The following is a 24,406-nucleotide window of genomic DNA, read 5'->3' on the forward strand; positions in this document are numbered from 1 at the left end:
AATTTCCCCTGCCTGGAAATTTCACCCTTCTCTTCAGAGAGAGAGAGAGTCCCTTTCCTGCCCCTAGCAATGACCTGAGGTGGGAGTAAATGTAATGACAGGGCCATGGACAGACCCTCATGTTCTTCCATCCCACATCATATCATTGGCAGGGGCAGGAAAAGGTACAGCTGTCCTCCCAGCATGGATCACAGGGAAAATGGGTCCCCAGGGCTCTTCCCAACGTGGGTTCTCCCATGCGGGACAAAGCTGGAGCAGTGCATGAACTCTTCCTGCAGTTGGGGCATGTGCAGGGTTTCTTTTACTGGTGACTCCGTTGGTGTCTGGTCAAGTGAGAGCTGCTGGTGAAGCTCTTCCCACACTGGGGACACTCGTAGGGCCTCTCCCCAGTGTGGATGCGCCGGTGGGTGACGAGTGTGGAGTTGTGCTTGAAGCCCTTCCCACAGTCAGGGCAGCGGAAGGGCCTCTCAACCGTGTGAATCCGCTGGTGATGGACGAGATGAGAACTGGTGTGAAACTTCTTCTGACACTCAGGGCACTTGTAGGGCTTCTCCCCAGTGTGGGTCATTTGGTGGATGATCAGCTGGGGCCTCCTACTAAAAGTCATCCCGCATTCCCCACACTTGTATGGCCTTTCCCCAGTGTGGATCCTCTGGTGGCAGCTCAAAAGAGACTTCAGATTGAAGCTCTTCCCACATGCCCCACATTCATAGGGTTGTTCTCTGGTGTGGGTTTTCTGGTGGGAGATCAGGTTAGAGTTCTGGCTAAAGCTCATCCCACATTCCCCACACTAGTAGGGCCTCTCCCCAGTGTGGGTCCGCTTGTGCCTGATGAGGTGGGAGTTGCGCTTGAAGGCCTTCCCGCAGCTAGGGCAGAGGAAGGGTCTCTCATCCGTGTGAATCCGCTCATGCAGGAGGAGATCAGAGCTGGTGTGAAACCTCTTCTGACACTCAGGACACTTGTAGGGCCTCTCCCCAGTGTGGATGCGCCGGTGGCTGACGAGGGTGTAGTTGCGTTTGAAGCCTTTTCCACACTGTGGTGGTTTGACCAGGAAGAAGTGGGAATTCTGGGATGCTGTGGTCAAACCAATGGATGTTCTGAGTTTGATACTGGCACCTGGTGTAGCCAGTGGGGTTTGGACACACCTCCGAGAATACACAGGGGTTAAAAAGCAGAGCTCTGGCCCTGGGAGGCTCTCTTGGGACGTCGAGGAGAAGAGGTCAGATCTCCCTCCCCTGTCCAGCCGCTGCTGCTGGGCGGGGGAGGGGCAGCCACGTGGTAGGCCCTGGGCCTGGACAGAGATGGGGGGTGAGGAGGCCCTCGAGGATGGAAGGGTGGAGGAGAACCAAGAGACATCGGGCAGCCATCCCCCCCCCCCCCCCCCCCCCCAGGAGAGAGATAGAAGAACCGGCGACACCGAATGTGATAGCAGCCGGCCCAGGAGGAGAAGGGGGAGGAGAGTGCCGGCGGCCCGAGCAGCAGCGATGTGGGAGTGCCGGCGTTCTGGGACAGACAGAGACTGAAATTTTTAACCCTTTTGCTTACATGATTGGGACCTTGTAAAAATGCTGATCCTCCTCAGAGCTGGATAAGAAGAGAGATAAGAGATGAGATGAGACAAGGACCTGGCCTGAAGGACATGGAGACGACTGACTGAGTGGGGAGAGATGATTGGAGTGGCCTTTTGGCTGGACTTTTCTTGTGGCCATGGACTCAGTTTGTTCCTGTGACACAGAGACTGCACTTAGGGGGAGGCAGTGCCTCAGAACCAGGAGGGTTCATCGTGGGGACCCCTCGGCCCCAGGGGGTTGGAAAAATATGGGGGGGACAGATGTCCCAAAGCAGAGACTGTGCCTTTTTGGAGTGAGACAAGGCATCCTTGAAAGACAACCCTAAAAGCAGCTCTGGTCCATGCACGGTGGTGAGAGCACTGGGCATGGAAGGAAGATGTCACAAGCGGCAAAAGGACTTTTTCCGGGCGGTGCCGAGTGACATTGGAAGCACAGAGGTTTCAGCGTGTTTCCAGGGGAAGCCTATGGAACAAGAAGGACTCCTCTCCTCTTCATGAACTGAAGTCTGAGTATACTAAAGTGTGGTGCCAGGCTGGGCAGTTGGTGATTTGGGAGAATGTATCGGATTGGGAAATTCAGGTAGTGGGGAGGAGGAAAGTGGTTTTTTTGTAAGGTTTTCAATTTTTTTTTTCTTTTCCTTATAGTTTTTTTCCTTATTTTCCTGTAGTTTAGGTAATAAAGTGTTCTTTATGTTTAAGCTGGAGCCTGTTTTGCTTATTCCTGGTCACATCTCACAGCAGACACCAGGGTGAGGGCATTTTCATGGGGGCACTGGCTCTGTGCCAGGCTCAAACCATGACACACACTCAGGGCAGCGGAAAGGCCTCTCATCTGTGTGAATCTGCTGATGCTGGAGGAGAGTGGAGCTGGTCCGAAACCTCTTCTGACACTGGGAACACTCGTAGAGCTCCTCCCCAGTATGGATGCGTTGGTGGGTGATGAGGGCGGAGCTGCAGCTGAAGCCCTTCCCACACTCCCCACACTCATAGGGCCATTCCCCGGTGTGGATCATCTGGTGGCACATCAGGGTGCTGCTCTGCCTGAAGCTCTTCTCACACTCTGAGCACTTGTAGGGCTTCTTCTGATCATGAAGCTGCTCATGGACCACCAGCTCTGAGCTTTGGCTGAAGCTCTGTCCACCTTCATGGCTCAGGGAGGATCTTTCCTCCTGAGAGCACCCTGGACTGGCCTTGGAGCCCCTCTTCCTGTGGGATCTCTGAGGCATTTCCTCCCAGTTGGAATTCTGCACCATGGCACTGCTCAAAACGGCCTCTTCCACAAGGTTCTGTTGGGGGAATTTGTCCTTCTTGGTCTCCATCCTCAGCTTCCTCTCTGGGGGAGGAAAGACAAGGAGAGGATGGGATTTGCCTCTGAGCCAGAGGGAAGGGGAAGGAGATCCCCCCAGTGCATCCCTGGTAGGACGGTGTTGGCAGCAGGGTTGTCCTGCAGCTGGGGGCTGTGCTGGGCTGGGAGATGGAGCAGAAGAGAGGGGGAAAGGGGCACTGACTTCTTCCTCACCTGCCTGGGTGTCCTGGGGAATCTTCCTCTTCCTTGCAGTCTCTCCCTCCATCTGGCTAAGTTTTAGGAATGGGAAATCCTGTTCTGGGAGGAAAACAAGGAATGAGCGCACTAAATTTTGCACCGGATTGAAGGCAAACCTGGGGGGGAGTCTAAGCCAGAATTCCAATTAAAAAACAAAATTAGGATCAAGGCAATGATAGAGAAACACTGCCTTAAACTGACAGAGTCAGGATATAACCTGACACCCTGTTGGTCAGGGTGATGGCAGCAGTCTCATTAAATGGTGGCTTTAGTCCTGTTGGAGAGATGAACGTGATTCTGTCCAAGACGTGACCCTGTAGAAGGGTCTGGTCTTCCTCTGAAGGTCCAGTGCTGGTTATGGAGCTCTTGTCCTCTGGGAATCCAGTAGGCAAGCTGCTCCTGGTGTAGCAAGGCTCAGTTTATATCCAGGTAGGAATGCTTGGTTCTTCCCCCTGGGTGGAGCATCCCACAATGGGATGATGGAATTTTATCAGTCCTGCAGTGACACTCAATGGCCCATTCACAGAAGATATCTCCCGCTGCAGGGCGTTATCAGGGGTGAGTCATGGAAGAGATAAAGAACAATGTTTATAGCAGTTGATGAAGATGGGGATTGAAAACATGCATTTGGTTACATCTTGCATTGCAACATTGTCCTGGTTTAGGGCAAATTTGTTAAAGAATCTGCAAAGGAGGGCCCCTCCAGAAAGCAAAACCCACACAGCCCCTCCCCCCAACCGGTTCGGGAAAAAATTCCTTGGAGAGAGGTGGAAAGAACCTGTTTATTTGACTGGCCCAGCACCCCCCAGCACACAAAATGAACAATACCCGATGACACCGCTCTGAGAAAGATGGCAAAATCAGAAAGTCTCTTTCGGGGGTGGTTGCTCTGTTCTCAGTCCCTCCGGCGCTGGGGCAGCTGCTGCAGCCGAACCTTCGGTGTTCCCGGGTCCCAGTCCGGAGCAGGTTCGAGGTGGTCACAGAAACAGGAGAGGAGAAACAGTCCAGGAAGCAATGTGGACTGTTTAGCTAGAACTAGCTAATAAGCAGAGGCAGAAAGCAGAGCAGAAACAAGAGCAGAAAAAGAGAGCAAGCAAAAGCAGCAAGCTGAAGCTGGAAATGAAAAAACAGCCTTATGTACCGCTTGCCTCTGTGTCCCTGATAAGAGAAACCCAAACAAAACTTCCACTCTTCAGAGCCGGTCTTAAAGGCACAGAACAGATGAATGGGGATATACAAGCATCATAACGTCACCCCAGGACAAACCTGAAACAGTGGGGTAATCCCTGCTCAGGGGTTGAACACCACCTCCCTTACCCAAACTGGCTCAGGTGTAAAACCCCCACCCTGGGAAGGGCACACACACACGAGACAATGTCACCCTTGGCCCTGCTCCAGTGAAGGTCTCTGTCCCTGTCACTCCCTTCCTTTCCTCCCTTTCTCTTTCTTTCCATCTCTCTCTACACCTTATAATTACTATTCAGTATAAAATCCACATTAAATTCAGTCTCAATATCACCTTAATTGGGGCAGAGGCATCTCTCTAACAATTTTCTTAACCAGATTGCGACATTATTTTAGCACAGTGAGTTCAGGGCACTGTTGTCTGATCCCAAGTGCCTTTGACAACAGCATGGTTTCCTCCTCTGAGTAGGTTGTGGTTCTCTCTGGAGGAACTCTTGGAAACTTGCACACAGCTTCCTCTGAACAACTTACAGGAGAACTGATGAGAAAAATGGCTGTTGTGGGTGGCCAGTGTAAAAAAAACATTTTATTGTCCTTGCTTTAAAAGTTTGTTAAAATCACTGGAGGAAAGGGAGCAAATGTTACCAGCAAGACTGACAAGGTTCATTCACTCAAGGTAAAGAACACAAGGATGCTGAAAGTCCCACTAGAAGCCCAGCTCAAGTAGCAAAATTCCCGAATAACTCCTGGATTCCCAGGCTTAGGGGCTTTGCCAAATATGAGAATCATTTTTCTCTTCATCCCTGTAACCTTTGTGACAGGTAATAACAGCTTCCACTTCCTTTTAATAATATCTGTATTGAGCTGAATTTGCGCTTTTCTTTTATTGGAACCTGCCGGCATCTGAGCTGGAGCTGTGCAGGAACCAATGAAACTTGGAATTGCCACAGAATTGCTTCTATTGTCAGTTTATTCATGTTTGGGAGTTGTTTGCATTTTCATCACATGTGACTTGTCAGAAAATCAAATATTCATCAAAGTATTTTATGCAGAGATAAGTTTGATTTCTTCAAACTTTATTTTCTCCAGTCCCCTGGGGATTCTCAAGGGGTCTTTGTGCTTCTCACCCTGGGGGATGCTTGGGAGGGGGGTTAGGGGGGCTGTCCCTGTCCCTCTCACCCCAGGCCATTCCCCAGGGGGTCTCCATAATTCTCACCCCAGGAAACGCCTGGGAGGGTTTCCCCTCTCTGTCCCTCTCAGCCCAGGCAATGCTTGGGGGTCTCTATCCCCTTGCCCTGAGGGATGCTCGGGCGATCTCCATCCCTTTGGCCTCAGGGAATGCCTGTGCAGGGCTGGGGACCAGGGGCTCTGTGTCCCTCTCACCGCTGAGGGTGCTCGGGGCTGGGGGGGCTCTCCGACCTTCTCACACCTGGGGAGGCCGGGGGGGTCTCTGTCCCTCTCAGCCCTGCTGTGACCCCACCCAAACATCATCGGGGTCAGAGGGACAGAGACACCCCCAAACCCCCAGAAGGGCTGAACTTGGGATTTGGTTTGGGGCTGAGGATTTAGGAAGGGGCTGGAATTGGGGCTGGGTTGGAGTTGGGGCTTAGATTTGGATTAGAGCTGGGATTGGGGTAAAGGCTAGACATGGGATTAACTTTCGGGCTGGGGTTGGGATTGGGTATAGAGCTAATTGAGTATGGGGCTGGGCTGAGATAAAATACAGAACTGTGAGTGTGTCTACATATGGAGTGAGATTGAGACCAGGATCAGGGTCAGGTTTGGGACTGAGTTCACCCAGGGCAGTACAGGGGGGATGTCACTGGGGGACGGTTTGGGGAAAATCCTGGTTTGGGGAAAAACAAGGTTTGAATGCCTTGGGTTGGGGATTCCTCCCACCCACGTCCATTTCTAGAAGTCACCTGATGTCCAAAAATCAAGAGTGAATTAAAAGAAGCTACCAGGAGTTTCCCATTTGCAGTCTCATCCCTCTTGGGTTATGGTTGGTTCCCCATCTCAGGGCTGGTGGGCATCCCATGGGTCCTGGGGACCCCTCCTTTCCAGGGTCCTGCTATTGGATTCTGGGAGGTTTTGGGGTCCCCAAGGTCCCCCTCTCCAGCCTCCCCTCAATCCAGCCACTTGGGGTTCCCCCTTCGTTTCACTACCCTGTCCTGGTTTAGGGCAAATTTGGTTGAAACCCTCCAAAAGGAGTTTCCTCTAGAATGCTGATTCAGCAGCCCCATCCTCAGCCAAGTTGGGAAAATATTTCCTTGGAGAAAAGTGGAAAAAACCTGTTATTTTACAGGCAAAGCATTTACCAGCACAAAAATGGAACAATATTAAGCAATAAAACCTCCTGCTGCTCCAAAATAGATGACAAACTCTGAAAGTCCCTCCTTGGGTTGTAGCTCTGTGCTCTCAGTGTCTTATCAGTGTCTTATCAGTCTGTTATCAGTCCATTATCAGTCCCTCCAGTGCTGGAAATGCCACCGCCCAGGCTCGGCCAGGTGAGCCACAGGCGAGTTCCCGGTGCTCTCTGGGTGTTCAGTCCAGAGCAGGTTTAAACAGCTTCAAAGAAAAAGAAAAACCACAGTCCAGGGAACTTCTCTGCCTCAGCGAGCTAAAACCTAACTAAAAGCAAAGGAGAGCTCTGTCCTGCTGTTTGTCTGTCAGCAGACAACAGATACCTTAGGTTTTTAAGACTTTCTGTTCTGTTTTGATGTGAAGCTTTAGCTTTATATTAAGTGTCAGTGGGATCTTTTCTCAGGGTGGTGAAAAGAAAACAATCCTGTTCTAGCTGGAGACTCAAGCACAATCTCGTCAAACTTCAGGCCCAAAGCACAAACAACATGAAAAGAGGAGGGTGGGCAAGCAAGCAAGGAGGATTAAACTTCATAATTTGAAGCTATTAATTGGGCAGTTATGTGCAAATGTACTAAATGTTATAGACCAAGCCCTTTTATGCTCCTATCTTGGAGCCATCTGGGCAGAGCCATGATTGTGGCTCCAGAACTGCCTGAGTGTGGCCTTTGAAGGCACTTCAGTAAAAATCCACTTTATTCCTCTTAGCTCTGTCTGGCCTCTGTTCCAGCTTCTTAAGGCATCACAACAGTTCGGAAGCCGGAATTGGAGGAGTGAGTGCAGTTTCTGAAAACAAACTGCAGCTTCTTCCCCCGCTTCGCTCTCAGAACCAGCCTTTAAGGTGCAGAACTCATTTCTGGGCTAAACGGACCGATGGGGTACAAGCATCATGATGTCACCCCAGGACACCCCTGTCAGGGTCAGGGGGTCCCGTCCCCACCTCATCTCCGGGCTGCCGGGGGTCCCCCAGCTCCGGTATCGCCCCTTCCCCTCTCCCCGCCCCGGGGGTCCCCCGTTCCACAGCCCCGGCTCTCACGGGGATCCCCAAAACCAATGTCCTGCCCCGTCGGTACCGGGCCATCCCCACGTGGACCCCCCGAGAGCCTCCTGAGGGGCGATCGCGGCTCCTCTCCCCCCGAAAAAGCTCCTCTTAGGGAGCCCGGAGATATCCGGGGCTCGAGTCCAGGATCTGCCGGCTCTGAACACTCTCCAAAAAATCCTCCCGGAGACCCCTGGCTGGAGCTCGGGCGAGCTCGGCCTCCGCCCTCACCTGCGCTCGGGGCTGGGGGTAATGCAGGCTCACTGTGCAGGTGGTGGGAGCGGTGGGATTCTCCTGGTCCTGCTACTCCTCCTTGTCCTCCTCCTCTTTGTCATCATTCTTCTCCTCCACTTCCTCGTCCTTCTACTCCTTGTCTTCCTCCTCCTCTTCATCCTTCTCCTCATCCAGGGCCAACTCCTCCTCCACCTCCTCCACATCTTTGTCCTTGTCCTCATCCTCCTCTTCCTCATCCTCCTCCTGGTCCTCCTGATTCCTCTTGGCCTCCTCCTCATCCATGTCTGCCACATCCTCACCCTCCTCCTCCTCTTCCTCTTCCTCCTCATCCTCCCTATCCTCGTCCTCCTCCTCCGCGTCCTCCCCATCCTCATCCATCTCATCCTCCTCACTCTCCTCCTCCTCATCCACCTCCTCCTTGTCCACCTCCTCTTCCTCCACATCCTGGTCCTCGTCCTCCTCCTCTTCATCCTTCTCCTCCTCCTCGCCCTCCACCTCCATGTCCTAGTCCTTCTCCTCCTCCTCGTCCTCATCTTCCTTGTCCTCCTCCTCCTCCTCACTCACCTCCTTGTCTTCCTCCTTCTCGTCCTCCCCCTCCTCCTCTTCGTCCTTCTCCACCTCCTCCTCCTCTTCGTCATCCTCCTCCTCCATGTCCTCATCCTCCTCCTTGTCCTTCTCCTGCGCCTCCTCGTTGTCCTCCTCCTCCTCCATCACATCCTTGTCTTCTTTCTCCTCCTCCTTGTCCTCCTCTTCATCCTTCTTGTCCTCCACCTCCTCCTCCTCGTCCTCCCCCTCCTCTTCCTCCTCCTCCTCCTTCATGTCCTCATCATCTTCCTCCTCCTCATCCTCCTTTGGCACCTCATCCTTGTCCTCCGTCTCCTCTTCCACCTCATCCTCCTCCTTCTCCTTTTCCTCCTCCTCCTCCTTGTCTTCCTTGTCCTCATCATCTTCCTCCGCCTCCTCCATGTCCTCATTCTCCTCTTTCTCCATGCCCACCTCCTCTTCCTCCATGTCCTCATCCTCCTCCTTCACCTCTGCCTCCTCCTCGTCCTCTATCTCTAAGTCCTCCTCCTCCTCCCTCTCCTCCTCCTCCATGTCTGGTCCTCCTCCTCCTCTTCCTCATCCTCCTCCTCCTCCGCCTCCTCATCTACCTCCTTGTCCTCCTCATCCTCCTCCTCCTCCTCCTTGTCCTCCTTTTTCTCCTCCTCACCCTCCTTCTCCTAGTCATTCTCCTCTGCCTCCTCGTTGTTCTCCTCCTCATCCTCTTCTTTGTCCACTTCCTCGTCCTCCTCTTCCTTGTCCTCCTCCTCCACCTCCTCATCCACCTTCCCATCCTCCTCGTCCTGCACCTCCTCCTCCCCATCCTTCTCCTCAACTTCCTCTTCTTCCTCCACCTCCTCATCTTCCTCCTCTGTGTCCTCCTCCTCCTCGTCCACCTCCTCATCCTCCTCCTTCTTCTTCTCCTCCTCCTCCTCGTCCTCCTCCTCCCTGTCCTCCTCCTCTGCCTCATCTCCTCTTCCACCTCCATGTCCTCATCCTTTTCCTTCTTCTCCTCCTCCTTGTCCTCCTCTTCCTTCATGTCCTCATCCTTGTCAACCTCCTCCACCTCCTCCTCCTCCTTGTCCTCCTCCATGTCTTTTCCTCCTCCTTCTCCTCCTCTTCCTCCTTGGCCTCCTCCTCCTTGTCCTCCACCTCCTCCTCTTCCTCCACCTCCTCCTCCTTTGTGCCCTCCTCCTCATCCAACTCCTCCTCTTCCTTGTCCTCGTCCTTCTCCTCTGCCTCCTCCTCGTTGTCCTCCTCTAACCATGCCCTTGTCCTCCTCCTTCTCTTCCTCTTTCTCATCCTCCTCCTCCTCCTCGTCCTCGTCCTTTGCCTCCTCCTGCTTGTCCTCCTCATCCTCGCCCTCTGCCTCCTCCTCTACATCATCGGCATCCTCCTCTTCCACCTCTTCCTCCTCCTCCTCTACCTCCTCGTCCTCCTCATCCACCTCCTACTCCACGTCCTCATTGTCCTCCTCTGCATCTTCCTTCTCCTGGTCCACCTCCTCCTCCACATCCTCATCCTCCTCCTCTTCCTCGTTCTCCTCCTCCTCATCATCCTCATCCTCCTTGTCAACAGGACAGAAGAATTTCTCCTCCCTCTTCCCTGTGTAAGGATGAAGCCCAGCTGCCCTTTTCTTCTGGTGCCTCCTCCTCTCCTCAGCTCAGGATGTCAAACTCTTCAAAAGCAGGAAAATCCCCATTCCCTGTCTCCTTGTGGCTGCAGCCTGGAATGTTCACTCAGAACAAAAACTTTTTGACAGCCTGGCTGTATGACACTGGGAGCAGGTTTGTGAGAAATTGAGGAAAATGCATTTTGATAGGAAACCAAAGCTACAAATTTATTTCTTTCTGTCACATTTGTTTTCAATCAGTTCCAGTTCTGTTTTCAGAGTGCCACCTTCTCAGCTGATTGTGTCTGTGCCCTCCTTTCTCTCCTGCCTTTCTTTCCCTGCTCTGTTTCTCTCTCAGTGTCTCTCTTGACCCAGGGCAGTTGCCACCAGAGACCCTGCCCCGATTTAATTCCCAATCCAGGAGCTACAACAACCATGGATGAAGTTCTGAAGGCTGGCAGTGAAATGTCACTGTAAGACCTTGCTCCACTTGGCTTTTGGCTCCTTCTTTGCTGTGGTGTGTTCTTAAGTTCGTTAGTTTGCTCCCCCCATTTTCTGTATTAAATGGTTTCTCCCTTTCCCAGGACTTCCTGCTGCTACCCTGCCAGTTAGGTTGCTATGGAAATGAAACTGCTCCTCCCCTGGTTTCTCTTATAAAGTGAAAGTTGTTTCCTCCTTGGGCTCAGTCAATCACTCCTTTTCTCCTCCCAGGTTTCGAGAATTTTCTTTTCTCTGGGAGTTATGGTTGGCTGTAGCCCCGGAGCCCCTCCTATGATTTATAACAGTTGGTTACTTTGGTATATCAGTTATGTTTCGTACCTCCAAATATGTATTTCTATTGGATAGCCGGGTTTCCCTGCCTTCTTCCCCCCTTTTCCCTTAAAACCCTCTCCTGCCCCCTGTTTGGGGCCATTTGCTGGGTGTTTCCCCTCCTTGTTGGTTCTTCTGTAATAAACCGACAGTTTACCCCCAGCAAGTGGTCGCCTCCTAATTCGTCTCTCACCGCGCTGCTCCGAGCTATCCCCCAGCCCAGCCCGAGGCCAAGACACCGAGGGGGGCTGCTTTCTGATGCGCAGGGGCCCTGGCCTTCGCCCCTCACCAGATAGCCGGATTCCAGGGCCGTGGACGCCCCCGCGCACTTCTTAAGGTCTTTTCTTCCAAGGGCAGGAACATCTTTTCCTGGCTGGGAACTGAAATTCCAGCCCCTGGGAGTGTGTGCCATGGATCCCAGAGGGGCATTCCCGAGGCTCCCAGGGTGCTGCTCCTGCCGTGCCTCCCAAGGAGCTGGGACAAGGTCCAGCAGCTCTGTTGGTTCTACAGTGCCACAAGGGCCCCTGGTTCCATGAGTTTCCCTACTGCCAACAGAGGTTGCTTGGTTCCCATGATGCCCTGCTGTGTCACCATGGATATTTGGTGCCATGAAGTTCTTCAGTGTCACAATGGCCTCCCTCGCTCCCTTAGCTTCCACAGTGTCACAGTGGACTCCTTGGATCCACAGTGTCACAATGGACCACTGGATCCATGTGGCCCTGCTGTGTCACCATGGCCCCTTGCTTCCATGGGACTCCAGGGTCACAACTGACTCCTTGCTTCCACATCGCCCCCTCAGTGCCAAAATGGCCGATTCATTCCATAAGGAAGACAAAAGTTTTTTAGAAGCATTGAGCAAATCCTGCTCAACACACCTGGGAACATCTGTTTGCATTCAAGAGAGTGGTTAAAGGTGAGGATGGCACCAGCAGCTTCCATCTGCAACAGAGATCCAGGGAAAGGACACAGACAGAGAATTCTGCTGCAAGACTCAGAGAATTCTGCTTCCAGAGATCTTTTTTGCTCACACTGGCCCTTGGAGAAAGGTGATACCATTCCAGGCCGCCTGGACTGAGCAGGTGGTTCCTGAGTGGGGTTTGTCATTCAGGAAACCTGCTCAGGCTTTGCCATTCTTTCCTTCCCAACAGGAAACTTCTCCAGGGCCTGTGTGCAGGCAGAGCCCTGAGGAGAGCAGGTGGGATATGGTGCACTGGTCTGGGACATGGAGCTGCAGAGCTCAGGGGACAAGGATCTGCTGGAGGGCAAAGGGATGTCAGTGCCAGGTGGGCCATGTCAGACATGGTGAGGCTGGGGGTGAGGAGGAGCTTGTCCAAACAGGGTCAGCCCTCAAGGGGCTCATTCTTCTCTGTGCCCAGACCTCCTAAGGAAACATTCAGCATCAAGATGACCTGAGGAATGCTTTTATCAGCTCTTCTCTGAACTGGAAAATAAAAAATACTCACTTGATTAAAGAAGAAAAGTCATGAGGTGTACTTTGAAATCTTCTCTTGAAAAGAATTCTAAACTGACTCCAGTGAGCTATACAAGTCCTGAAGACCTGAAAACCATTGAAGCTGGAGAAAGAGCCCCGAAGTGCTTTCTGTATTTTAATCAAGCCCATGGTGGACTTGGGGTTGAGTTGAGGACCCTCAGGCACTGAGAGAAGGCTGAAGAAGCTGCTCAAGAAATCAGAAGCAAAGCTCCAAGTCCCCTGGAGCATCACTGGGCCCGACTCAGGGCAGGGAGTGCCAAAGGCTGCCCAGGGCCTGGTGAGAGCAGATCCTTGAGGCCAGGATTGCAGGTAGCCAAAGGCTCTGAGCAGGGAACTGCAATGGTGAGCAAGGCCTGGGCTGGCTGGGGGAAGCAGAAAGGCCAAGCCCTGAGCCCAGCCTGGGACAGCAGGGCCTGTCCCTCACGGGTGGCTCAGGGCTGTTTGTGGGGCAGTGCGATGTGAGGGGCAGCAAGGACAAATGTCATAAACCTGTGTGACACTGCAGATCCGCATGGAACCAAGGGGCCAGTGTGATATTGTGGGAAGTTGTGGAACCAAGGGGATCATTGTGGCACTGTTGGGGCCCATGGAACCAAAGGGCCAGTGTGACACTATGGAGCCTCATGGAAACAAGAGGCCATTGTGAGCCTGCAGGGCTGGAGCACCCCAGAACACTGAAATGCTGGGGGTAACCAAAGATTTCTTTACTTGAGTTTGGTGCACAGGAGAAACACCAACCAGATATCCTCAACACGGACAATGGAAAGAATATTCTTGGTAGCAAGGAGCCCACAAGGATGATCGAGTCCAGCTCTTAAGGGAATGGCCCACACGGGGATTGAACCCACAGCCTCAGTGATACCAGCATGATGCTCTAACCAAGTGAGCTAAGAGGTCCAAATGACATAAAATTTTACTGGCAAAATATAGACAATCAAGGAACTTGAACAAAGCATTTAATAGAGCAACCACTTCAACAGAAAACTCTTATCAAAGCATTAACTTCATTAACTTAGCCATTTATCCTAAAAACTTTTAGCCCTTAAGATGTTAAGTTACCCAAAAATGTTCCAGGTATTTAAGAGTAGAAGGAGAAGAAATAGAGAACACCAGAAAGACAGAAGATCTATAGAAACACACACACATCAGTACCGAGCTTTATAAACAGGAACAGAGGAACCCTAGGAAAAGGCAAGACCCAGATCATGGGCTGGCCTCGTGCTTTGGCTTTTAAGCCCCTGGGCCTTCATGGGCCCACCCCTGAGGTGGGACTGCCAGGTGCTTGTCCAACCAGGGTAGACACCAGCTTCTGGTGTGTGATTGATTGACAGCTCGGCCAATCAGAGCTGGGTCAACATCACCCACCCACCCCCCCTCCCCCCCACTGTATGATTGACAGCTCTGCCAGGCCAGGGCTGGGGGTGGGGCTCTGTCCCACCACAAGCCAAGGCCTGACCCAGCCCTGGCCTCACACAGGCATTCCGAGCATCCCAAGGTGTCTTGGGACATCGATCTCATCCAGCCTCTGAAAGCGACCATGGTGACACTATAGAACCTCATGGAACCATGGGTCAGTTCTGACAATGCAGGTCCAAGGACACCACGGTGATACTACGGAACCTCATGGAATCAAGGAGACCATTGTGCAACTCAGGGGCCCTATGGATGCAAGGGTCAGTAATCAAACAGTGGGGCCCATAGAAACAAGGAGCCATTGTGACACAGCAGGGCCGCATGGAGCCAATGGACTCTTGTGTCTCTGTTGGGGCTCATGAAACCAAGAAGCCATTGTGACATTGCAAGATTTCATGGAATCAAGGAGAACACTGCAACAGTGTGAGCACCCATAAAATCAAGGGAACATGGAACAGGTCTGCCTGGTTTGGACTCCTGGGGGCTGTCTGACAGCTCCCACTGAATTTCACATGTCAAGGGCCACTTCTCATCTGACTGTGAAGCACTGGGGCTCTGTGCATTCCTTCCTATAGAAAAGAACTCTCTTTCTTGTCTAGGCTCCCATGGCTGAAATTAGCATTCTGCCTCTGTAATTCCCTATATCCATGGGTTTCTCCCAAACAAAATCTGCCAATACAGTCAAGTCTGCCTAGCCTCAGTCTCTGGTGACTGCCTCTCATCTGCCCCGGGGCTCTGTGCTTTCCTTCCTATGGAGACCACTTTGACACTGCAGGGTTTTGTGGAGCCAAAGGGCATTGTTACACTGTAGGAACTTGTGGAACCAAGGGGATCATTGTGACACTGTGAGTACCATGGATCCAAGGGGCCACTGTGACACTGTGTGGCCTCATGGAACCACGGACATCTTTGTGGTTCTGTTGGGCTGCATGGTCCCAAGATGCCAGTGTGAAGTGCTGTGGCTCTGTGGAACCAAGAGGCCATTGATGCATTTCAGGGCCTCGGGGAGCCAAAGGGCCATTGTGATCCTGCAGGGCACCTTGGATCCATGGAGAGCATTGTGGCATTGCAAGGCCCCATGAATCATGGAGACCAGTGTGACACTGTGGGGCCACACAGAACCAAAGGGCCACTGTGACCCTGCAGGGCCTCATGTATGGAAGGGGGCCATTGTGACACAATGGGAAGTTGTGGAAATAAGGGGATCATTGTGGCACCACTGGAGCCCATGGAAACAGGGGGCTATGGTGACACAGAGGGGCTTCATGGAACCAATAAATCATTATGACACATGAGGCCTTGTGGAACCATGGAGACCATTAAGATCCTTAAAGACTTGTGTAACCAAGGGGCCATTATGACACCTTAGGGCATCATGGAAGCAAGAGAACCATTGTGACACTGCAGGGCCCTGTGGAAGCAAGGGAACATGAAATAGGTGTGGCTGCCTTGGTCTCCCAGGGGTCACCTGACAAGTCTGACTGACTGTGGAATGTGGAAGGCCACTCCCATCTGCCCCTGAAACACTGGGGCTCTGGGCTTTCCTTTGTATAGAAAAGAACTGTCCGTCTTTTCCAGGCATCCATGGCCAAAATTTGGATTCCACCTCCAAATTTCTGTGTGTCCAAGGATTACTGCCAGACAAAAGTTGCCAGGACAGACAGGTATGGTTGGACTTTGATTCCTGAGTGCCAGCACTTACCTGTTTTCCAAACACTGGAAAAGGCTCTCTGCTTTTTGTTTTATGGAAGAAAAACATCCATCTTCTCCAGGCACAAATGTCTGAAATTAAGATTCCACATTCATAGTTTCAAATATCCAAGGGTTGCTCCAAGAAAACCCACCTGGACAGACAGGTCAGGCTTGCCTTGGCCTCTGGTGGTTGCCACTCATCAGCCCCTGAAACACGGGGGCTCTGTGGTTTCCTTCCTATGGAGACCAATGTGACATTGGGAGCCTTGTGAAATGAAGGGGCCATTGTGACACTGCAGAGCACCATGGATCCAAGGGACCATTGTGACACTGTGAGGCCCCATGGAACCAAGGACATCATTGTGGCTCTGTTGGGCTGCATGATCCCAAGGGGCCAGTGCAAATGAGCAATGTGAGAGTTAGCCCGGCTGTGACTCAGAATCAGCCAGATTTTACCTTGGAAGAACTGGGCGTGAGTTTCACGTCCTGGGAGTCATTCTTTTAACTTGGTGTGAGCCTGAGAGTTCCCCCATAAGCCTGTAGTGTTGTTATGCAAAGTTGTCCAAATTCTACTCCCCTATTGGTTTATTGGTTACTTGTTTCTTCTATATGGTTATTGTTCTAGTTTTCTAGCCCCAAGTGTCTATGTTGTTGCTTCCCATTTGTCTCAGGTTTTAGGATCCTGTCCCCTTTACTGTGCAGGACTTCTCCATGTTTATTGTTTTTCACTCTGTTAATAAAGTTCATTTTAAAAACTCCATTGATCCTGCTCTTTTTCATTTTCGCCACCCTCGCCCTGAAGTCAGGGAACCAGAGAGGTTAATCACAGCCACCTTCATTGTGACATTTGGTGCCCGAATAGAGACCATGACATTCAGGGCTCCCTGTGTCAGTCACATCAGCTGGGGTTAGCTGATGGATAGGCCAGTGCTGCCTAGGATTTGAGATTGTGCCGGGCCCAGCGGATTCATCATTTCTTCAATGGACCTTGCCCAGGTTAGGAAGGGACAACAACGGTTTCACCTGTATAGGATTGCAGGTGGATTTGGGAAAATGCAAGACATTTATTGCCCATTTGGCCACTCTGTTTTTACAACACACACTCCTCTCCCAAAACTGATTTGGTGTGTTCCGGTGGCTCTCTCCGATAAGGCAGTAAAAGAAAAGTGGGCAGCCAGATGTCCACAGTAGAAAGGAACGTATATGGATGCTTTAAGTTAATTGTCACTGATCATGACAAAATATTTTCAAAAAATGCATTAAAATATATCATGAGGTGGATCATTAAAAATTTTACAGACACCTCTGCTGTCGAAATCCATACCACTGAATTTTGACACTAACGGAGGGTTAAATTGTACAACCTTTTGATCACAAGGGACCCCATAGCACCCCACATGCTCCCCATCTTCCACGCCATCCTTGAGACCCTTAACCAGCAAGCAACGTGTTGAAAACTCAATCCGTTGGTCACTCCTAACTCGGGACCTCCCCTCAAACCTGCCTTTCTCAGACCTTCCATGATGGTCCAAGATGGCAATGGCAATGCTGTCTTGGAGCATCATGCCCTGGAGACTGAAGATGGAAGGAGCCCTAATGTGGTTTGGGAGCACAACCATCCTCCCTCCATCTTGGCTCGTCAACTTCCTACTACCACAACCTTCTCTCCTGCCATGAATGAACCTCCAGACTCCACCCCCATAACGGCAGGTCATGCCCCCACTGTCAATCATCCTCTTCACCCTGGGCCATACCTCCAGTTAAGGAAGGAGACTGGCAAATAGTCTCAAACTCCTCGTTGCCCCCATATGAAAAAAGGGGGCAGAATCCCAGCTATCAGCCATTGGTTTACAAGGAAATCAAGGAGCTGTGTAGGGCACCTAAAGACCATAGGAAGGACTTACCTTGTTTTAATGGCCTAATGAGGGCCATGGTTACTGCTCAGGTCTTAATCCCCTATGATTTAAAATATATTATGACCATGTTGTTGTCACCTACAGAATACACCCTGTGAAAAGGGGGATGGAAGTGTTTACTAAATCAATTAATAGCAGACTATGCTAATAATGAGACAAGGGCGGAATTGACAATCAACCATCTGGAGAAGGACAACACAGCCTACCAGATGATCAAGCAGTAGGTATCTCCAGAGAAGTATTGGATGACATCAAAGAGTTGGCTTTGAAAGCTTTAATCCAGCTATCGGATGGTAGCACCCCCAATTTGAACTACCTTGGGTGGCTGCAGGTAAACCTTTAGGAGAATTAGACCATCTTGGGTGCCTGTTAAGTAAGCAAACCAATGCTACCTCCCTCACATTGAGTGGCCTGCTCTCAGACATAGAGATCATCAGACATGCCACCTTGCAGAACAGCGATAGAGTTTTTGCTCTAGGCACATGGGCATGGATGTGTAGACTCTGAGGGATGTGTTGCATGAACCTCTCCAGCCACAGCGAGACAATCCACAAGAGCATTCAGGTACTGAAGGAAGGATTCCAGAAGCTTCAAGTGGAAAACAAAAACTGGGTGAATAAACTCTTCCAATCCAAGGGACTAAAGGGTTGGATGATGTCGAGCTAAAACAGGACTATTAATTTTCTGAGTGGTTGTTGTTGTTGTATTGTTAATTGTCCCATGTTTGTTTAGATGCTTTTAGAAAGTCTCACAAAATTCTTTCAGTTCCATCTTTGTTGTAAAACAGAAAGGTGGAAGATTCCCAACATAGGCTCCTCATGGACTCCTTGGAGGAGAGAATTGGAGGCCAGGATGGTACAAAAACCTCTCAGACTCAGTGTGGAAAGGAAACTCTTTAAAAGTACCTCAAAGTATTCCTAAGTCCATAAAGTACCTTAAAAACCTTGAGTATCTCAAGGCATTAATGAGCCCCACTGAGTGTCAGTACAAAGCTCTCAAGGGACTCATTAAAGCAGATAATTGGGGCCACGATTGCAAAGCCTCTCACAGAGTCTGTATCAAAAGGGAAACACCAAGTACCTTAAAATAACTGAAGTACTCTGAAGTCTTAATGAGCCCCACTGAATGTTGTTACTGACAAAGCCTCTCCAGGGACTAATTACAGCAGATAATTGGAGGCCATGATTGCACAAGCCTCTCAGAGACTCCAAGGCAAAAGCAAAACCCAAAGTCCTTTGAAAATCCTGCAGTCCCTGGGAGCATTCAGGAGCCCCCAGGGCAATTCCTGGCCAAGGCTCCCCAAGGGATTCCTTCCAGCAGATCCTTGAGGCCACTGGGATGTGGGCTAGGGGGGATGCTGAGGGCAGGACAAGGAGCTGACAGTGCCCAGCCTGGCTGGGGCTGTGCCAGGAGGCCCCAGGGCCTCAGGACAAGGTGTCTCCTCCCAGCCCTTGGTGGCACAGACCCTGCTGCTGTGGCCCAGGGCACCAAGACTTGGCTTCTCTTTGTCCCCACCTGTCATCACTGCCTGCAGTTCTCTTCTCTGCCTGGGGCTTGGGGACACTTTCTCAGTTGTGTCCCTCACTGGGACCCATTAAAAGTCCAAGAAACTTTGGAGTTGGATTCTGACTTGGAGTTCTGGAGAGGTTTCTTCAGCTCCCTCTCAGGGACTGATGTTCCGGGCCTGAGCACAAAGCCCCAGAGGCTCATTAAAGTCCTTGTGCTGTGTCTGTGCTGCTGAGCTGGGCTAGGCTCCTGGCACAGAGGCAGCTCCTGGTAACCAAGAAGAGCTTCAAAAGCAAATTTCTCTTGATGAGCAGCTCTTCTCCCAGCCCAGCAGGGCTGGGGCACTGCCTGCAGCCACCCCAGGCACAGCACAGAGGCACAGAGAGCTTCAGTCAGTCAGGGCAGGGAAGGTGCTGAGAAGTGCCTGGGGCAGAATCACTGCCAGCCCTTGGCACAGGAACCTCTGGCTGCAGGACAATGCAGCTGCAGCTCCTGGAGCCATCTCCTACAGCTGGAACATCCCAATGCCTACAGACCCTGTGAGTACATTCTCTGATTGTCTCTTGAGCAGAGCAGCCAGGGGTGCCCAGGGCTGTCCTGCAGAGCAGGGTCCTGTAGCCCAGGGCGCTGTGCTGGGGCAGGGACTCTGCTGCCTGCCAGGGACAGCTCTCAGCCAGCCCTGGCAGCTGCTCCAAGCACTGGGGAGAAGCTGTGGGGGGAAGGAGCCACCCTGAGCAGGGCAGGGGCTGCTGCTGAGAGGGGCTGGGTGGGGCAGGGCTGCTCCCAGCTCCAGACCAGCCTGGGCACAGCTCCAGAGGACACTTCCCAAGGAAGGTAAGCCTGGGATTGCTGTAAAGATCAGGAGCTTTCCTGAGAGTGTTTTCAATTTCCTGCTTGGAAAGTTGGGGTGATGACAATATGATTTTTTCATTTTGTACATTTTTCATATATTTGTAGTTCTATAAATTACTATTACATAGTTATAAATATATAATCCTTATTTAAGTCTATTAAACTCCTAATGAACTCTATTACTATTATATACTTCTATAACTATAATCCTATATTAACTCTATTATTTCCCCTAAGCTTTTTCTTTGATTTTAGAAAAATAAGCTGATTGTCTAAATGCATCCCTGAAATACATATAGTATACAATACATATAGTATCCTGTATAGTCTTATTATCAGGAAGAGGACCTACAAGAACATTTTGTTTTTTGACCAGAATGTGAGCAGTCATAACAAAAACTGAAGGCAAAGAAGCCCTTGGACTTACTCCATTGCATTGAGCCAGGGGTGTGTAACTGGGGTAAGTGAATCTCCTATTGGATGTTCCTGATAAATTTTCTTTATTAATCAACCTTAATTAATTGTGTAAATCAGTCCCCAGGTGTGCCCCATCCCCACTGGGACACCTGGAAGCTTCCAAAAAAGGTCTGGTTTTTACTTTACTGTTCTAACACTGTTGCAAGGGGTTTATTTGTCTCTTTTGATTATAAAAAACAAGGGGATGAGAGAAGAAGAACAGGAATTGTAATCCCAGAATCTCAGGACATTCTGAGTTGAAAGGGACACACAGGATCATACAACGAACGTTTGAACATTTACAGGGACTGCAGAACTGTAAATTAAACTGGTCAGTCTCCCTGCTGGGAGCCTCCCAAAGGGCCCTCAGCCACTCCTCAGCCCTGGACAGCAGCAGCATCACCTCTGCAGGGCCCAGCAGGGCTCTCCTGAGCTGCCCCTGCCCAGCTGCACACAGAGCCTGCCCCAGCCAGGGCCCTGCACACAGGCAGGTTTCTGTAGGGCCCCGGCCAGGGCACACAGGCTGGGATGGGCTCTGTGAGTGCTGGCAGGGACAAGGCTCCTCTGAGGAGGGAATGTCCAGGCCCAGGGAGATGCTCAGGGAAGGAGAGGGGCTGAAGAGAGCAGTGCTGGGGGCAGGATGAGGGCACTGTTGGTGTGTGGGAGGTGCTGGGCACAGCTGGGCACGGGAACACTGTCCTGAGTGCCCGGCTGTCTCTGCCCTGCCCTCTCAGGCACAGCACCACAACATCTTCTCTTGGTTCTGCCCTGCCCTGATATTGCCACTGTTATCTGCTGCTCTCAGGGAGGCTCTGGCATTTGCAGCAGCTGAGTCAGGCTCTGCCCTTGGCATTCCTGCCAGGCAGGGCTGTCCATGGGAATGGGGTGTCCAAGCTTTCCTGGCACCTGTGGGGCTGTGGGCAAAGAAGTCCATGGGAAAGGGGAATGAGCTGAGCCCTATCCCTGAGATCCCATCATGGGCACAGCCAGGGATATCCTTGCTGTGCCCTTCCAAGCTCTGAGCTGCCCTCCTGGGTGCAAATCTGTGCCAGAGCCTCTGGGAGTTCCCTGAATGTCCCACAGGGAAGGGCAGAGCTGCCAGAGCTGAGGAAATGCTGTTAGGTTTGCCCAGGGAGATGTGAGTGTCCTTGGCACAAGGGGGTGCTGAGACCTTGCCAAGAGACCTTTAGAGAGGGTGAGACATTCAGGGATCCCTCTGCTCTGGGCAGGGTCTGGTTTATCCCAGGGTGACCCAGGAGTGTCATTGTGCTCTGATTGCAGCCAAAGGGGCAAAGCCAGGGCAGCTGGGAACAAGCCCATCCAGCCCCTCATCTTCCCTCAGCCACAGGGAATCCTTTGCCTCTCTCATCTCTCAGTGACAAACTCTGAGTGCAGCCAAAATGCTGGGGATTTCTGACCTCAGAGAGCCAGGAATGATATGTGGGCACAAACAATTCCTTAAATCAGCCCCGGCCATCAATGTCCTATAGAACTGGGAGTGTGGACGTGATCAAGTCTGTCTGCATTAGGAGTGATTCCCCTGACAAATCCTGAATATCCAGCCTTGTCCCTCTGCCCCATGGTCACAAACCCAGGGCAGTAGGGCAGGGATGGCTCCTTGACAGCCCCCACGAACAGCCCTGGCTGCTCCTGGCACACTCAGCACAACTGGAGCTCAGGCAGGGACGTGGGTGAAGGATTTCCCAGAGCAGGAACAAGGGTGGGTGAATCCCACTGGGACAGTCTACAGGGAATGGCCCAGGTTTGGCTCAAAGCAGCCTCTCCTGACTTGTCACTGTCCTTTCTCCATGAACAGGTCCCTGTGGCTAGACACGGCAAATGTCCAACAGCAGCTCCATCAGGCACTTCCTCCTGCTGGCATTGGCAGACACGCGGCAGCTGCAGCTCCTGCACTTCTGCCTCTTGCTGGGCATCTCCCTGGCTGCCCTCCTGGGCAACGGCCTCATCATCAGCGCCATAGCCTGCAGCAGCCACCTGCACACACCCATGTTCTTCTTCCTGCTCAACCTGGCCCTCAGCGACTCTGGCTCCATCTGCAGCACTATCCCCAAAGCCATGCACAATTCCCTCTGGAACACCAGGACCATCTCCTACACTGGATGTGCTGCTCAGATGTTTTTCTTTGTTTTTTGTGCTGCAACAGAGTTTTATCTCCTGACCATCATGTGCTACGACCGCTACGTGTCCATCTGTAAACCCCTGCACTACGGGACCCTCCTGGGCAGCAGAGCTTGTGCCCACATGGCAGCAGCTGCCTGGGCCAGTGGCTTTCTCACTGCTCTCATGCACACAGCCAATACATTTTCCTTGCCCCTGTGCCATGGCAATGCCCTGGGCCAGTTCTTCTGTGAAATCCCACAGATCCTCAAGCTCTCCTGCTCCAAATCCTACCTCAGGGAACTTGGGCTTCTTGCTGTTACTGTCTTTTTGGTATTTGGTTGTTTTGTGTTCATTGTTTTCTCCTATATGCAGATCTTCAGGGCTGTGCTGAGGATCACCTCTGAGCAGGGACGGCGCAAAGCCTTTTCCACCTGCCTCCCTCACCTGGCTGTGGTCTCTCTGTTCCTCAGCACTGGCGTATTTTCTGACTTGAAGCCCTCCTCCATCTCTTCCCCATCCCTGGATCTGGCCCTGTCAGTTCTGTACTCAGTGGTGCCTCCAGCCCTGAACCCCCTCATCTACAGCCTGAGGAACCAGGAGCTCAAGGCTGCAGTGAGGAAACTGCTGAATGGATGATTTCAGGAACAATAAACTGCTGGCCCATTTCTGCACATCACTTGTAATAAAAGTAATCTTTAATACTTCTTGTTGGTTCAGTTGTGAGAGATTTTTCTTTGTTTTATTTTTCCATATTGCCCACAAAGAAATGTCATATTTGTTCCATTTCTCATTTTGTTTCTGTCCACCTTGCCTGTGGCCACAGATTGTGTCAATGAGGGATACCCACTTGGTGGCTTTAAAGGAACCAAAGGATGTCCCAGCAGAGTTTTCTGCAGAGATGCCCTTTTGTTGCCTTCTCTGGAGCTGCAGCAGCAATGTCTGTGTGCAGAGCTGGGGGCAGATCAGGGCTGGCCCAGCAGCTGTGCCCAGCAGCAGCAGCACTTGGTGTTGCCAGTGCTGCTGCCGTGGCCCTGCCCCGCTGCCCTGCTGGCCCTGGTGTTGCTGTAGGGCCTGAGTGCTCTCGGGGCCGGGCACAGCCCTGGGGATGGCAGTGCTGGGGCTGCAACAGGGAAAGGCCATGTAATATAAATCGCCTTTGATAATGCTTTTGGGTTTGGTTGTGGGTTTCTTCTTTTTTCCCCATGTTTCAGTTTTTTAATATTGTCCACAAAGAAAAGCCATTGGTTTTGCTATTTATAATTTTGTTTCTCTCAATCTTCCCTGTGGACCACAAATTGCATGGGTGAGGGCCTGTGCTCCATGTGGCTTTAAAGGAATTAAAGGATCTCCCAGCTAAGTTTTTCCAGAGATGCCCTTGTGTTCCCTTCTCTGGAGCTACAGCAGCAATGTCGTTGTGTAGAGCTGGGGGCAGATCAGTGTTGGCACAGCCGCTCTGGTCCTGCTGGCCACACCATCCCTGATCCAGGCCAGGAGCCATTGGCCTTCTTGGCCACCTGGGCACACTGCTGCCTCATGTCCAGCCTGCTGTCCATCACTCCCTGCAGGTCCCTTTCTGCCTGGCTGCTCTGTCCCCAGCCTGTAGAGCCACAGGGGTTGTTGTGGCCAAAGTGCAGGACCCGGCATTTGGTCTTGTTAAACCTGACCTTGTTGGATTTGGGCCCTGGATCCAGCCTGTCCAGGTCACTGTGCAGAGCCCTCCTATGCTCCCACAGAATCAACACTCACATCCAGCTTGCTATCATCTGCAAAGATGTCCTTGGTTCCGTGGAGCCTCTCAGTGTCACAATGACCTCTTTGGTACACCAGGCCCTGCATTGTCACACTGGTCTCCATGGTTCCATGAGACCATGAAGAGCAACAATAGCCTCCTTGGTTCCATGAGGCTTCACAGTGTCAAAATGTTCTTGTTGGTGCTGCAGTTTCATAGTGGCCCCTTGGTTCCATGTGGCCCCAGAATGTCACAATGGCCACATGGTCACATGAGGTCCCACCCTGTCCCAACGGTCACTGTGGTTCCACAAGTCTCTTCAGTGTCACAATGGA

At 51.7% G+C, this 24,406-nt stretch overlaps 2 pseudogenes; both read right to left on the reverse strand.

Moving 5' to 3' along the window:
- Positions 1 to 224: 224 nt before the first annotated feature.
- Positions 225 to 3,141, reverse strand: LOC135461101 (zinc finger protein 239-like; annotated as a pseudogene).
- Positions 3,142 to 8,990: 5,849 nt separating this feature from the next.
- On the reverse strand, positions 8,991 to 24,196 carry LOC135461100 (cilia- and flagella-associated protein 251-like; annotated as a pseudogene).
- Positions 24,197 to 24,406: the final 210 nt, after the last annotated feature.

This window comes from Zonotrichia leucophrys, unplaced genomic scaffold (genome assembly GCF_028769735.1).
Source record: "Zonotrichia leucophrys gambelii isolate GWCS_2022_RI unplaced genomic scaffold, RI_Zleu_2.0 Scaffold_168_101826, whole genome shotgun sequence".
In the NCBI taxonomy this organism is placed as follows: Eukaryota; Metazoa; Chordata; class Aves; order Passeriformes; family Passerellidae; genus Zonotrichia; species Zonotrichia leucophrys.